The sequence below is a fragment of the Phoenix dactylifera genome, chromosome 8 (genome assembly GCF_009389715.1).
Source record: "Phoenix dactylifera cultivar Barhee BC4 chromosome 8, palm_55x_up_171113_PBpolish2nd_filt_p, whole genome shotgun sequence".
Classification (NCBI taxonomy): Eukaryota; Viridiplantae; Streptophyta; class Magnoliopsida; order Arecales; family Arecaceae; genus Phoenix; species Phoenix dactylifera.
This window is the reverse complement of record NC_052399.1, coordinates 6052820-6068978: the sequence shown is the minus strand read 5'-3', so window position 1 is coordinate 6068978 and position 16159 is coordinate 6052820. Positions and strand designations below refer to the sequence as shown.

At 38.8% G+C, this 16159-nt stretch overlaps 1 non-coding gene across 1 annotated transcript; it reads right to left on the bottom strand.

Annotated features, from left to right (window-relative positions):
• Positions 1–12968: 12968 nt before the first annotated feature.
• Positions 12969–13083, bottom strand: LOC113463175. The gene has a single exon (XR_003386931.2). It is a non-coding gene; the product is annotated as a U5 spliceosomal RNA (small nuclear RNA).
• Positions 13084–16159: the final 3076 nt, after the last annotated feature.

The following is a 16159-nucleotide window of genomic DNA, read 5'->3' as shown; positions in this document are numbered from 1 at the left end:
TAATAATAAGTGATAGAGTTGGATGGAGGGTAGCAAAAGCAAAAAAGGAAAAAGGAAGGGGCTGGATCAACATTAAAGGTATGCTGAGGCACTAGCAGTGATGGCGCTGCTAACCAAAGCATGTCAATAAAAAAGGGCCAATTATCATCAAAAAAAAAAAGGAAGAACAATAGCTTTTTCATTTGTTTTATTTTATACAAAATCAATGAAAATATTCTAAATATAGGTCAAGATGATTATTAAAAACTTTTCTGCCAAAAATCTTATGCAAGATAAATGATATCTCAATTCGACTCAATTTGGTACCCTCACTAATTATGAGATTCCAGATTTTAAATTTTTTTAAGAAATTATAAACAAGAGTAAATATAACAAATCTACTATGTCAAAATTTTTCCTCACTTCTAGTATATCTTATGGCATATAAGAGATTTGGTACTCTATACCACAACCTGATTGGGAATTGCATCAATGTATGTGCTGCATGAACCTTCTCATTCTAAGTGGCATGACAATTATAGCAACAATCTTTTCGATGTGGTTATTGTAGCATGACTGATCAAATATTAGCTTTATCATCTTAATTGATACAAATTGATTGAAATAATAAATATTTTTTGCTATTTTATAATAATTTTCAAAATTTTTAAATATTTAAAGAACTACTCGAGTTCTTGTTAAATATTAGCTCTATCATGATAATTATGGAAATTGCTTCAATATGACGGTCGACAAAATCGGGTGTGTCTCTGCTAAAGGTTATTTAATATATTATCATTGCAGTTGGGTATCTCACTATACCTCGACATCGTCTGTCACCCTCCATTCTATGCATAACTAATGGCCAATTAAAACTCTAGTTCCATTAGTAAAATTGGGTGCTGGCTAGGTTGAATGTGTGTTGGACTAATAAGTGGGCCTTCTCATTTCTTCATAGGAAGTAGTTAATGAATCACAAGTTCCCTTATGGAAGGTGATGGGAAAAAATGTTGGATATCTTGACCTTATATTAGACCAACCTCTTTGACCTTGGTATTAGTTGAGGTGAACAACTTCGATTAATACCGAGAAGCTACTCGACACATGTTAATAAATTCTGACAGTTATGGCAACACTATTGTCAACACATGATCGGCATAATTACCGCCGCATGCTGCTCATGCAAAATATTTTCCACGTTGTAAATATGTGACTGACCGCTATCTAGCAATTAAGGCATGCCACACCAAATCAGATAACAGATCGGTTGACTACCCTATATAAAAGGATAGTTCAGGGGTCCTTAAGTAAGCTCATTTAGAGACTCTATTCTGCAAAAAAAATTTTCTTTCATACTGTTGCCTTACCATTTTGATTTAGACATCGAAAGGTCCCCCATTGAATACTTTCTAGCAAGTGGACTTCTTGTAGGTCATCCTCGGAGGAGACTAGTTCTTCCACACCTTGGTCGGATCATTTAGTTTGGTTATCACCGACCTCAGAGCTAGTCGGGTAACGCTCCGATCTTGATTCAGGATTCAACAGCAACAGATTGGTGCTAGAGGAAGGCCCCCAACTATTTCGATACCAAACGAAAGGAGGAATTGAATTGTCAAGATGAGGTCGCAAAGGACTCACGGTGCATCTCATGCCTCGCAATGTTGTGCTCTGGCCTCATAAGGATCATTGCAGATTATGGAGCACGCTTCGCCGGTATAGCCGGCTGCACCTATGAACACTGAGCAGTTCAATCTGCTTGTACAATTGGTGCAGGCCTTGATCGCAGTAGTTCAGGGCTTACAACAAACGACAGCACAGTCAGAACTAGTCCGATCGAAACCTGCTCAACCTAGTCGCCACTTCTAGCAACCAATGCGCCACACGTGCCATATTAGCCTCCATTCGCAACGCCAAATCCCAGAGTGATCTCGTCAGAGTCAACACACCGGATGAAGAAGTCTTAGTCGAGATGGGAAGCGACCGCCAAGCCCCAAGGATTCTGCTCTGGATCTTTCATCACCTCACCATATGGAGCCTCTATCTTAACGGGACCCCGACCTTGACAGAAAAATTGAGAAGATAGGCCGTCAAATTCAGGCTCTTAGAGGATAAGAATCGAGGGCGAATAATGACCTCGACTTCTTCACGAATTTTTTTTTTTTGGTAGATTATGAAAGAACCGATCCCACCTTGGTTCAGGATGTCTTAAGTGGAGCCATATGATGGCACCTCGGATTCTTTGGATCATTTGAAGAGTTTTAAAACTCTCATGATGCTGCATGGAGCCATTGACGTCGTTTTTTTGCAAAGCTTTTTCTGTAAATCTTCTTAAAACGTCTTAGTTTTGGTTCTCAAAGCTTCAGCCTAAATCTATCCATTTCTTCGAGCAGCTTGGACGTGTTTTTACTCGCACTTCATTTTCTGTTGAAGACAGTGTTGTAGTTCCAATGCGTTGCTTGACATCAAGCTGAAGAAGAGAGAGTCCCTTAGAGATAATGTCAACCACTTTAATGCAGCGACATTAGAAGTCCACGATCTAAATCAGTTGAGCCCGATGTCAGCAATGAAGGGTGGCTTAAGACCGTCTCATTTTCTCTTCTCCTTGGAGAAACACTTTTCGATTGACTTCGCCGAAATGGTGGCACGAGCTGAGAAATATGCCAAAATAGAGAAAGTCATGGCCTTCTATCACAAGTCTACTGGGGGAAGACCCCTCCGAGGAGGAAAACGGAGATGAGAACAGCGAGGTGCGTCAAGGAGTACTTCACCTTGGGATAAAAAGAGCTTACGACGGCCCAAGAGTTCTCCTCAAAATTTAAAAAGGTATACTCCACTCACTACACCGAGGACTCAGATTCTTATGGAGATTCAAGGCCAAGGTTACGTGCGCCCTCCACATTGAATGAATGTCCTAGCGAGCAAAAGAGATAAGAAGAAGTATTGCCGATTCCACCGAGACCACAGACATGACATCGAGGAGTGCATCCAACTCAAGGATGAGATTGAGGTAGTCACCGACGTGGATGGTTGGACCGGTATGTACATAATCGGTGTGACCAAGAAGGGCCTGCCTCAGCCTCTGATCTGCCGCCCGTGGAGCCCATCAATAATCATCCAACGATATGGATTATTAATACCATTGCCGGTATTCCTCCTGAGGTTCCAAGCACCTCAAACAATCGGGCCCCGCTGGAGGCCGAAGCTGCTTCAAAGAGACAATACACGGAAGACGTCATCTCTTTCTCTGACGCCAACTTAGGAGGAGTATAGACTCCTCATGATGATGTTGTAATTATTTCTCTTACAATTGTAAATTATAATATAAATAGAATTCTTGTTGATAATGGAAGTTTGGCCAAAATATTCTTTTATGATGCTTTCCAACGAAATTTGGGATTCATGGTAATACAATGAGGCATGGAGGCAAAACTAGAGCAAAACTGAGCAATACAAAAAATGTATTCACTAAAGATTGTCCAAAAAGTTCAACGCCTGGCTAGTTGTGTCACGGCACTTGAAAGATTTGTGTCAAGGCTTTGTAAAAAGACTATGTAAAAAGGAAAAAAGCTGCTTACTTTGACAAATAAAAATAGCCTTTCTCAAGTTGTTGCATTCTTACACTTGTCAAGCCCAAGGACACATAAAAAATAAGGGCTTATCTATATAAAAAAAAGGCGATATAATATAATGAATCTTAGTCGATGGCTTATCCATTATTAGGAGGCCCAGCTAATGCATGGACTTGAGGCATAATTGTGCTAAGAAAGCAACCCTAGAGATGATATTATTGATAGCCTTTTTTTGATGCTTCGCATTCATTATCCATGATTATTGTATGGCTGTAGGAATTAAAGAATGATGGAAGTGAAGTGAGGGGGGAAAATAAAGTCCTGAAGCAGGCAGATACTCCGAATCTCAAAATTTCAGGAAATACGAATTCTGCCTCAAATGTGATTTACATTATCACTAAAATTTAGGGACTAAATAATTTTCTCTTCTCTAACCATGCAGTCTCCACCTCTTCCACTTTCGTATGCCTCCCTATTTTCCCACCGGAGTATCCATGGATAATGGGTTCCTCTCTCCAAAGAGGCCCTTAATGTGGTAGGTTGCAATGGAGGAGTGAGATGTCATTGATTTGTTCAATTATTCCTTCTTGAAGGAAATTTTGGAATATAATCTAATTGATCATCTTAAAGGCACTCCTCTTTTATGCAAATGTGATGGAAACTTGAAATCCATGTAGCAATTAAACTAGTCAAAAATAAGATTCATGTATGTAACCTAGGAAGAGAAAAAAAAATGCAAATTGAGGATAAACCTCTCTTGCTTTGACTCTTGGATAGTTTTTTCAAACAAGGTTTACTTGAAGAGTAGACTTCGAAGATGAGTATCCAAAGCAAGGAGAGCTTGATCAACATAACATTGGATTGAATTTAGAAGAATGAGAGCATGAAAAGTTTAATCAGCTTGAGAATTAACCGAATTCAGAAGAAAATCTAGAATAAGAGAAGTCTAATCGGGTGGATATTATATCAAATTATATAGAAATCATGATTTAGAAGCTAAACCATGTAGGTGAGGTTTATTTTGAAATTGTGCAAGACATGGGTATCTTTTGTAATTATTTAGTTAGTTGTGAGAATAAGCCAAACAGCCTCATCTATTTGCATATTAAATATGTTTATTTGCAAGTGAACAATCTCATCTTCTCTCTCTCTCGCTTTCTCTCTCTCTCTCTCTCTCCATATCTATCCCGCTCTCTTTTGAGCTAAGCATTTGACAAAAGTAAATCTTAGCTCTCTCTCTCTCTCTCTCTCTCTCTCTCTTAAAAATAAAGATAAAAGTAAATATTAACAAGCTTAGGGGTTGGACAAGCCAGTCATACATAGTCCTCTAGTAGTTCCAATGATAGAATTCGTATATGGAAACAAATAAGTCTCAAATGAGTTGTTCATAAAAAGGTCCCAAATGGGTTATGACCTAGATCTGACTTGAAAGAGTTGCAATCTAAGTTTTGGACTCAGGTATTGCATGATTACTTACCATGTTCATTAAGCATTATGTCATGCTTTAATTAGGATTAGATTCATTACGTGTGTTGCACATGATAGAACAAAGTGAATGGTTGAGATCTTTTATTTGGTTTTTTAATCAAATTTGCACAATCCAAATTAACCATCTACTCTCCTCTTTCCTGTTAAAATAAAACCCTTTTCGAAGAAAAGTCCACACCAATTGTTTTCCTATTTCTTATGTTAATAAAAACTCGATTGAAATGAAATTACTGAAGGAAAACATGTTTCCTCAGTGGCAGAAATCCACCCACAAATACGAGAGAAAAAAATATAATATTTTTTAGGACTTCGATAACAAAAGGGTTTCGCAAACAAATTTGGCAATAAAAAAATTTCTGCAATTTAAGATTTATTGAAGTCAAATTAAATTATTAGGGCCGCATGGCAAGGTTTAATTCTGCTAGGCCAAGTCTAACGGAATCATGGATTTCTGGCCAAAACAATGGTTATAGATTCATAGTTTAGATCAAGTCTGAAATAAGATTTTGGATGGGTTCAAAGTGACATGCATGCTTCTTGCACCTCAAATCGTGGTTAAAGTGGGGTAAATTTGTCGTTTGACAAAAAATAGCATCACGTACACTCGATCGAGAAGCCACCTTGTCATATTCTTCCGGAGAGGAGAGGCCACGGTTGAGTTCTAGACTTGTTGTCAATGTAGAGGTCTATTCCATTTGAGATTTACAAAGGCAATTATTTCAGAGGAATTTTTATCATAAAAAATCCCTCTTTAATTTAAAAAAGCTGCCGAGCAACTCTAAGCAATATGCGATGACTTGTCAGAAATCCAAATGTTGAGATAACATTGAAAAAAATAGCCAAGATCTTTTAATATTTTGAATCCCTTCTTTTTGCTAAACAAAAACACCATCCACCTTTACACAAAAAGCTGATTCTAATTCTCTGGTCAGGTGTCAGGAGCGAATGCTGCAAGCTTTAGTTCCTAATAAGCTTCTTAAAGTTAGGGAGTGGGTTTCCTGAAAGAATCATGCTCATTTCTTTATTCTGCTTAAGTCCTGGCACACTGCTTTAGATCATATTATTGATGCTTACTCTTTGTTCTCCTACTGGATAATTTCTGTCTCTAACTTTCCCTGCCTGTGCTAGGGTTCAACGACTGGTCCTCCAAACCTTTTTTCTTGCCATGACTCTTTTGGGACATGAGGAAACAGTGGTTAATATCTCTTTCTTTTTTTTTGACGAGAGAAACAATGGTTAAAATCAAGAGCAAGACATGTCATCTGAGAAACCCATCCCTCTGATTCAAACGGACAGAGTTCATTGTTCATCCTGCTTTATCTCAAACAACATGGTATACCATCATCTTGAAATGAAAAGGAAAAAAGGATAGGAAGTGCTCAGAAAACAGAAAGCCACGCCGATGTCTAATTACATACTCCATATATTTGTAACTTAGAAGTAGTGGAAACACTAGAAAAATATCATAATATATATTTATCTAAACCACGGTAGCAGCCTAATTAATCATACCGTCCAAGGCCGAAGAAAGTCTCCTCTAACTAGCTTTCACCTGTAAACCTGGGCGCTCTCTCGTAACTGATGCTCTCCTTCTAAGGCCTCCTCCCTCTCTCTCCATCATCTCCATCGTAGCCTGCAGCCTTTGTCTGGTCTTTTGGTGCGGGCACTGCATATGAAGTGATGGTCTTGGGTGGAATATTAGCTCGCTCGTTCGATTCCATGGCCTTCGTCTGGGCCTTCAAGGCATCACTCTTCTCCGGATTAGGGATCACTCGAGCTGCTTCGCTTTTGTGACCAGAATCTGTCTCTCCATCTTCATGCGAAGTGCTATTGTTCGTAGTAGTAACCTTTGGGGAACTACGAGCACCACCTGCGGCACCAGTCGCAGCATTATTAGCCTTTACTGGGCTGATGAAACCGGATTTCCGATCGACACCGCCATCTTTTTCCAGCTTGGGATTCATGGAGACTGCAGTGCCGTGAAAATCAGGTCCAATATCTCTCTCAGGATTAAAACACAAGCAGAGCTCTTTCCAGCACATGGTGATGAGCTGCTCTCTCTCGATCACCTCAACCAGGCTAGGGTTGGAGCAGTGGACTGTGGAGTTGTTATTAGGTTCCCCAGTTATAAGTTGGGATGCATGAACGTCCTATAATCTAATAAGGTGAGCAAAGTTCTGAGTCTTTCCGTGTCTTCTGGAACCTGATTCTTTTCATACATATACGCTGCTTAGTTTTAATTATATGAGCCCAAAACTGCGATTGTTCTCTTTTTGGATGAAAGTTAACCTCCATGGATAAGCCTCGAGCTAGATTAGCATCTTCTTAATTTCGGCTGCTGCTTTGGCCGCCCCACTCACGTCCGCGCTGAAGTCCTCGTTCATGGCTAATGGGGTTGGCAATTATTGGGGCCGCTCACGTGGGGGCGGCCAAATCACGACTTGCCACACCAACTCGATTTTGTCACGGGAAAAATTTAAGATCGGGGTGCTTTGAGATCTGTGCATCATCTTCGGGATTGCGAGTTGCGGGATCAGGATCGGGTGCTTAGGACGGGCATAATGAATGATTGCTGTAGCGAAAAAGAGACCGAGAGTTCATAAAAATAAGACAAGCATCGGGCGCTTTAAGCATCCGTTAGATATGTTTTTTTTCTATAATAGATATGTTTTTGACGGACGGTTGGAGTTCCGGTGATCGTTTACAAATCGATTGGTTGCTTTTGTTTTGATCGCCACTTCATGGCCACGTAACTCACATTCAATTAATTATCCTGCGTATGGTTTCTTTAAGAATAAATTATTCCGAATCCAAATATTCCAGGATACACTGTTCAAGACTCGAACCTAGAACTTTCCTTTAAAAAAAGGGAGAGGTATGGCAATTGTGGACATTGTCCACTTTATATGCACATCAATGCTTCTTTTCGCAAACCTGGGTTTCATTTTATATGCAAGCAAATTCTGGTGACGGATTATTGAATATTAAATGTCCATCAAAATCGGAATGGAACGATAAGTTTAGCCAATGCTTTCTGATCAACAAATTGGCGATTAAACCGAGCGGAGATTGGGGTCATTTTCCCTGTTTAATTCAAAGCTTCAGATTGCATGAAAGTGCAAGCTCATATGACCTTTATAGTTAATAGACCAAGTCATTAACAGCGAGCTGTGCCGCCATTGATTCAGAGGCTTGCAAGTGTTTCAGGACTGAGCTTCAGTTCAAAAAGGTCTCGAAATTTTAGGTTTAAACTTCAATCCTTGGTTTGTCTTCTGCTTAGTGATCAAGTCCTGCCGTCAAAATCTTTCAAGCACATAGTGAACTAAGCTGCTTCCCCTCTCCTTCACTTAAAAGCAGTATAGAATCCTAGTTATTAGGACGGACGTCCACAGAGGATTTTGGCTGCTCCGTGGAGCGTGAAGTGGACGTCCGAGTCATTAAACTAATCAGGTGAACAAATCTCATAAAGCACTGCATCTTATTCCTTTCTTCCTCTAATACACTGGTTAATGTTGGCCGGCCTCCACCCATATGCATGAAGCTTAGTATCTTGTTTAATTATAGGCTCATAATCTCCTTAATTTCTAGACCTTAATATATAGGTTAATGGATTGTGTAATTAACATGGCGACTTTTTTATATGGTAAAAAGGATGGGAAGATTGATCACCAGTGGCACACAAGAACAGGGCTGACAGGGCTGTATTTGACTGCTAAACTTTTTGGGGTGGGACAGCATTTACATCTCTTGATTTGCTGGTTGGTGAGAGGATTCTCACCATTTGATTAGATCAGTAATAATGATACTGAGTGAAGGTAGAATTTGGATTAAGATATGTCTGTCATCAACTAGAAAGGGTTTCGGAGTGGTCAAAGCATCATGAAGAAAAAAAATAGTAAAATGAAGAATCCTTTTCCGCATCCAAGTGGAAGCAGTACCTAACACCTTTCAGCTCGCGCTTATTTGGGTATGGATGGTATTTTTGTAAGACTCTTTTGGTTCGCAAAAAAAAAAAAAAAGAGAAAAAATGTGGTCAACAGAAAATAAAAAAATGACTTATTGTTTGGGGGGAGTTTTTAAAGAAAAAAGATAGAAAAATAGCATGTTCATGAGAATAAGATTCTCATATTTTTTGGGAAAGAAAAATTCATGAAAAAGCGACTTTTTCACTCGTTGAAAATTAGATCATTTTTTCTAAAACGGTTCTTAAGCTATTAAAGTACATTAATAAGGTCTTCCTTTTTATTAAGAATATAATATATATTTCACACAACTTTTTCAGAAAAGTAGATGCTCAACTAAACATAAGTTACTTTGAAATGTACCATTTTTCTATGGTCAATCGAATATACTAAAACTATTTTTCCAAACATCATATTTCTAAGAATTAACCTCTTCAAAAAAATATTTTGGTAAGAAAAATTTTTTTCTGCGAGTCAAAAAAATTATTAGGACTACAGCGCGGCAAGCCTCATGTTTTTATTGTGCATCTCAAATGAGCACTGCATTTGAAATTGATGCAATAAATGCAATCTCTTTTTTATTTCTTTCTTTTAAGGCCAAAGTATCGATCTTTTTAGTAAATCAGAAAAAAGAAAGAAATTTGATTGCACTCAATTGAGGAATCAAAGTGTTCAAACGATTTCAAGCCCAAATTCTATGGCAACACATCCAATCGTAAAAGTACAAATCTGGGGGTCACACTTCAATGAAAGAACTCCATTTCACAACCTTTTTGCCATCCAGATCATGATTTGAAAGTATAAAATCTGAGTCGCAGTAATCAGCGTAGAAGAGTTGTAATAATCTTGAATCACAACCTTTTCATTTGCTTAATGAAAAGGTCCATCGTTGGCGTCAAAGAACAAATCTTTGAATCATGGAGTCCAGGTGGTGTTTTCCCCGGACTGATGCAATGAAAACATTGTGTCATCTTGGTTACATTTCTGATTGGATCTAAGTTGCATTCGAGTGGATATTAAATCCAATCGGATCAAGATTGTATGTTGGCGGTATAACATAGAGATATGACCTCTAGTTTATGCATCAAATGATCAAAAATTAGATAGGTTAAATTTAATGAAACAATTCATATATTTTAACTATTTGATAGAAGTCTCCAAGTTGCATAATTTTTTATGTGTAAATAGTTTAGAAATAGTAGATAATATTCAACGATTCGATTAATCAATATTGAATCCCCATCATCTAATATTAATTTTGACTAGATTTGAGTGGAGATCTACTACTACTAGATCTTCGTCTACCCCCCTCTATCTCTCTCTCCCTAGTAGGGTGGAAGATTTCTTACCGACTTTTTCTTCATTGAAAAGAACTTTAGGGTGGCTATGTAGAGAATATTTGGCTACTAGCCAATTTTGGGCCTGCATTGCTGAGTGATTTAATTTTGCAACTTGAGGGTGTACCAACATTTTTTATCTCATGAAATATCCGTATGTATACATTTGTAAATTACTTTTCTTTGTACGATTGTTCCCTTTTGGCTGGTGTCTCATTTTTAAATATAAGAAAACTAATGTTTTAGATCGGAGATATCTGAACATGATTTAAACTTCATAATAATCAAAATTATAGAGGGATATCATGCTACTAATAAAAAAAAGAGGGATATAATGGCAATTTTATATGCTAAGTTATTATATAACCTAGACAAAATTGTTGCAAACCAAATATCACTTAAATGAATGTTGATAGTAAGGCAATAGGAGTATAGCTGCAAAAATAGAGTACTTTTTGGTGCAACAAAAATGGAGTACTTTAAAGACATCATACGTGCAACTTTCATGATTACAAGAGTATATATGTAGATGGACACATTCTGGAGGGTAGATGTGCCGAAACCTTATAGTTTAGCACGCATCAGGTCATAAAGAATTAAATAGATGATGCCTTGGGTTTCATCAACCGCAAAAAAGATGCTTTTTCTATCTTATCTTCTTAAAAAGAGTGTGACTCCTGGCACAGTCAATTTCATAAAACGTAATGATATGGCTGCAATCAGCTAATGGAACTCCTTTCATTAGCAAATTTGTTAATGAAAAGTTTTGGGTTTGCAGCTGAATGGTGGCAGCCAACCAGCCCCATAACCTTGGACATATCCCTTTGATTCCTTGGCCCCAAAATTTGGACAACCTATCGGGCTCATTGTATGGGCTTGACATCCTGGGATTGTTTTTTAAAAAACAACAGACTTTCCATCGGATATTCCACCTTAATAGGCCCGAGAATTTGGGTTGTATCTTTTGCAAGAAAAAATAATTCAGTGCACCGTTGGATTGCACAATAGCTGCTACGAGATTTGTGCAAGCAGATAGAAAAAATAGTTTGTAGTGCTTTGAGATCTATGAGAAATATGATCCAATAGTTGATGTCGTGAAAAAAGATTGACCATTACTTTCGCTCGAAGATACAACCCAAACCCTAGGTCCAATCCTCATGCCTCTGTGCGTCCCACCGGGTCACCTCCTCTCCTCTCCTGTCCCAAAAGCCATTTCCTCTTCCAAATCTCAAGTTCCCTCTATGGCAACCACCAGGTTCATAACCTCATAAGCTACCCCAATCTAAATCCCCAGCAGGGCAACCATCTCCCACTGTGTATTTTGGAGAGCTGGGGGGAGGCTCCCTATAACCATAGAAAATTGGATTGAGAAAATGAAATTCTGATAATGCATTTACATTACTAATTTAAGACTTGGACTTCAACCAATGAGTTCTACTAATACTATACAGTATGATGCTATTGTATGGTGCCATGCTAATATAGAACTTGAACTTTGGTTGGAGTTTATGGGCATAGGTTTGATTCCTGCAGTCTGATATATGTTGAGATTGAATCAATTCAAGTTTTGTAATTTTTCCTTCATCTGGTATCTATTTTTCTTTGTTATTCATTTTTAATATTATTTGTCTTTTTCTGAATATTAAATGTGTTTTTCTATACATATTTTCTTATTCATGTTGATCCATATTCTTTTAATGTTTTATGAAAAATAGACTATAAATTTATGATATGAGATACAAATTATAGAATGATAGATATAGTTTTGGATATTAAAATATTTAAAATAAGCTTTATCTCTTATGTATATTATAAATTTCATAACTCGTGAGTCTTCTAAAAATCTCTTCCGAGTAATGGCTCGAAAGAAGCCGAACTCTCTTGAAAGCCCGCAGATGTCCCAAAGCAATGGATGCCGATCGTCTTTACTGTAATGATCCTAAATCCAGTCGATCACCGTAGCCGAATTACTTTCAAGATAGATACTATCCGCACCTAGAATTAATATCGCATGGATGATGCTCACCTATGCAGCTCTGCTCCGATGACAGACTCGTCGAAAGTGCACTGACCTCCGGCTGCGACGAGTTTATCTACCTCTATTTTCAGAAATACTGTCATCAAAGTTTATCTATTTGCTCTCCTTCTCTGAGATCTGTGAGTTTGAACAATCTTCACTTCTTTTAGGCGTTTGGATATTTCAAGTGCTCGCTGCTCAACGCGTTGACCAAATTTTATGTGTTCCAAGTTACCCGCTTAGATAGGCATCCACCTCTGATTGTTGTTTGGCCCCAAGAAGCATGGATCCAGCCGCAAAGATGGGATAAGTTAATCTGAAAATGCAATACAACCCAACAAGACTCGTATCATGCCGCAAGATGGGATAAGTTAATCTGAAAATGCAATGCAACCCAACAAGACTCGTATCATCCAAGCCTTCTGTCTGCAATGGAAGGGTATTTGGACCATTCGGCTAACCCGATGGCCCTTTCAACTGCCGTGCAGAATTTTATTTCTCACCCAAAATCCGGATCAATGCCCTTAGGATTAATAGATAAATTATTATTAACTGAATAATTTCGTGAATGCTGATTATTATTTATTATAAAAAATTTATGCTTGATTTGTAGGGCCCACTCCAAAAGGGGAACCCTCCAAAAATAGGCGTATGCTGCTTGGAGTGGCGAGCACACGGTATTCTTTAGTAAAAGGCGAAAGAATAGTTCGCTCTGTGCTCGCCACGCAGCCGCGTGAGTTTGACACCAGCAGCACCTGCGCCATGTATAGCACGAAAGAAACCAAAGATGGAGGTAGTTAGTCGATGTGGGACTAATACTGCATCCGCGTTGCCTCCCATGGCAACCCCAAATTAGGGGTGGCAATCGGGTCGGGTCAGGCATAAACGGGTCGGGTCAAATACAGGTCGGGTCAGAAAACTATAAATCTGAACCCGACCTGTTTATTAAACGGGTCAGGAATTGCAAACCTGAACCTGACCTGTTTATTAAACAGGTAACCCGACCCGACCCGTTTAACCTGTTTAATAAACAGGTAACCTGTTTACCCAACCTGACCCGACCTGTTTAACCTGTTTGCCCAACCTGACCCGTTTAACCTATTTAGACATGTTTAATCTGTCCAACCCAACCTGTTTAACCTGCCCAACCCGACCTGTTTAGACCTGTTTAGACCCGTTTAGACTGTTTAGACCTGTTTAACCTGTTTAACCCGTTTAACCTGTTTAGACCTGTTTAACCTGCCCAACAGTTAAACGGGTTAAACGGTTTAAACGGGTCAGACATCTAAAACCCGTATCCGACCCAATTAATAAACAGGTTAAACGGGTCGACCTGTTTACGACCCGAACCTTTTTAGGCCAAACCCAAATCTGTTTATGGCGGGTCGAACACGGGTCGGATTGGCGGGTCGGGTCATATTTTGCCACCCCTACCCCAAACTAGAACCGCTCAGCCGAGGGAACCAGGTTGCGGAAATAAAGAAAGGCTTGGGTCTTTTTGTTCGGCTTACGTGACCAACTTGCATTTAAATGTCGACCGGCTGATTATGATAGATCATCCATGACAGCTATTAATAATCGCAGCACTGCGAAGGTGTGCTGATAGATAGTGCAATTAGTTCTACGAGTAGGTATCACCTCAACTTCAGGAGCCCCACACCACATGCACCTCAGAAATAATCCGAGATGAGATGCGAGGTGACAGCGATACGAGACAAGTGCATGATGAATAGAGCCCAAAAAATAAGATGAATGAAGCTTATAGTCATAAGACGAGGTGATTGGTGTGGTGCACGTGATGTAGGATATAATTTTTCTATTTTGAGATGCTCTTGGGCGAAGGGCATACGATGAATTTAATCGATGGGTCCTCAGACACGTACGAGATGAGTCCAATAAATGCCGGCTAAGAATGAGGCTAACTAGGATCTAACCATCTGTTATAAGAAATGGTTTGGATCCAATGCTCGTATGCGATGTTAACCCTCAATCATGCTGCACGATGCCTGAAAAGATCTACCATGCAATGCGCACAAACAATAGCATGAAATGGTTGTATGAAACCCGGCTTACTTCCTCTATGGTGATGGCATATCAAGGCATCACACAAGAAGGGAGAGTGAGAACGTCGCCTTTTTTTTTCCGTGATAAGAAACGGAGGAGGTCAAGTACTTCCCTCCAATTTATTGAAGGACAAGGCTATATCCAGGGAGAGTGAGTCCATCAAATGCACTTACATGATGATTGGTTGGTCCAAGTTTCCAAATGAGTATCAATGTTAGAGAAAGAACTAGAGGATTTTTTTATTTAAAAAAATAAAAACTACATCTCGATCATGCTGTTTTTGAAATTTGGTATATGGAATTTTCAGCCATGTCTCAAAATATTAAATTTTGACTATAGTAAATATTATACTCGCTTATTTTAGATACAAATATTTCCAAATCGGGCAAAGCATGAGACGCTATATCAACAATAGCAAACTAAACGGCTCATTCAAATTATGTTCTTGTTTTATCTCTCATCAGTTCTTATTAAATGACATGCAACAGCTTGTGACAAATGACATGGACGTTGATTCAAGAAATCTTATGTATATTTAGGTGACGACGATGATGGATAAGATTTACATCTTATAATAATGGTGCGGCAATTGTGACTACGACATAATATCTTTGTAATAATTATATTTCATAAATACGAATTTTTTTTGATATAGTCTTTGTTCTCTGCTTTTGTTTCAAAAATACAAGAAGAAAATTGAACTATACCAAACAAATATATATCATGATCTCTTTTATATTTTAGATTGTTTGTAAAGCAATTAAGAGCTTTGGCAAACAATTTAATGTTGATGCTCTTTCGCACAGCTACGGCCTGCTTTAAAAGCGGTGCGGGCATATCCGTATAAGCTATCTCCGTTTGTAAACATAGTTGCCCGTTGGATCAGGATGACTTAAGCTTGGATTAGCCTATACGCGACTGGGTCACAGGTGGCCCAACGGCCCAAGCTCACGTCGTACTCATTTGTTTGGTCACAAATCATAAACAATACGCAAATAGTTCTCCTGCTGATATGCAAGCAGGGACTTAAACTATACACGGGTTTGCTTTTTGGGTGCACTAGGCCATCGGATATGGCAATTTTCTATCAAAAATGCTACAAGAAATCACACGTAACATGTGATCAGAAGGATAATCGATCAAATGACTGCCGATATAGGTACATAATTGGCTACGTCGAATCAAATGATCAAATCGAGCTGTTGGGCTCAAATAGCACAGGCACAAGCCCAGACTAACTGAAATGTGTTCCAGATACAGCAGGGTGTCAGGATCAAATTTTGTGTCCCTAGTTGTGTAGCTCACCTGCATTCGGTCTTAAATAATTTAATTTAATTTAATTTGTAGAACAAACACTAATTTGTACCTAGAAATTTGATCTAACTTAGGGAGAAACAGCTCTAGGTTATGGCCAAAAGTAAAATACTAACCCAGCAGGAATATCAGGGTGGTGCCTGCCATCAGTGCAATCTCAGTCCAACTCCTAGAAATATCCAATTAGTTAAGAGACTTAGAGCTCATCTCACTAATTGCAAAATCTGGACTTGCTGAAATCCATCCCACTAAGCCCACGGACCAGCCACTTGCAACCCTTGGCCTAGCCACAAAGCTAGCTTGCTGGAAAAAAAAAAAAAACATTCAGGAGCTCGACTGTAAGTAGTTAATAACCCGAGTAAAAAGACCCAAAGTAACCCAGTATCCAACTCTCTTTGCAATGATCTTTCTCCCTGAGAAGCAAGAGTT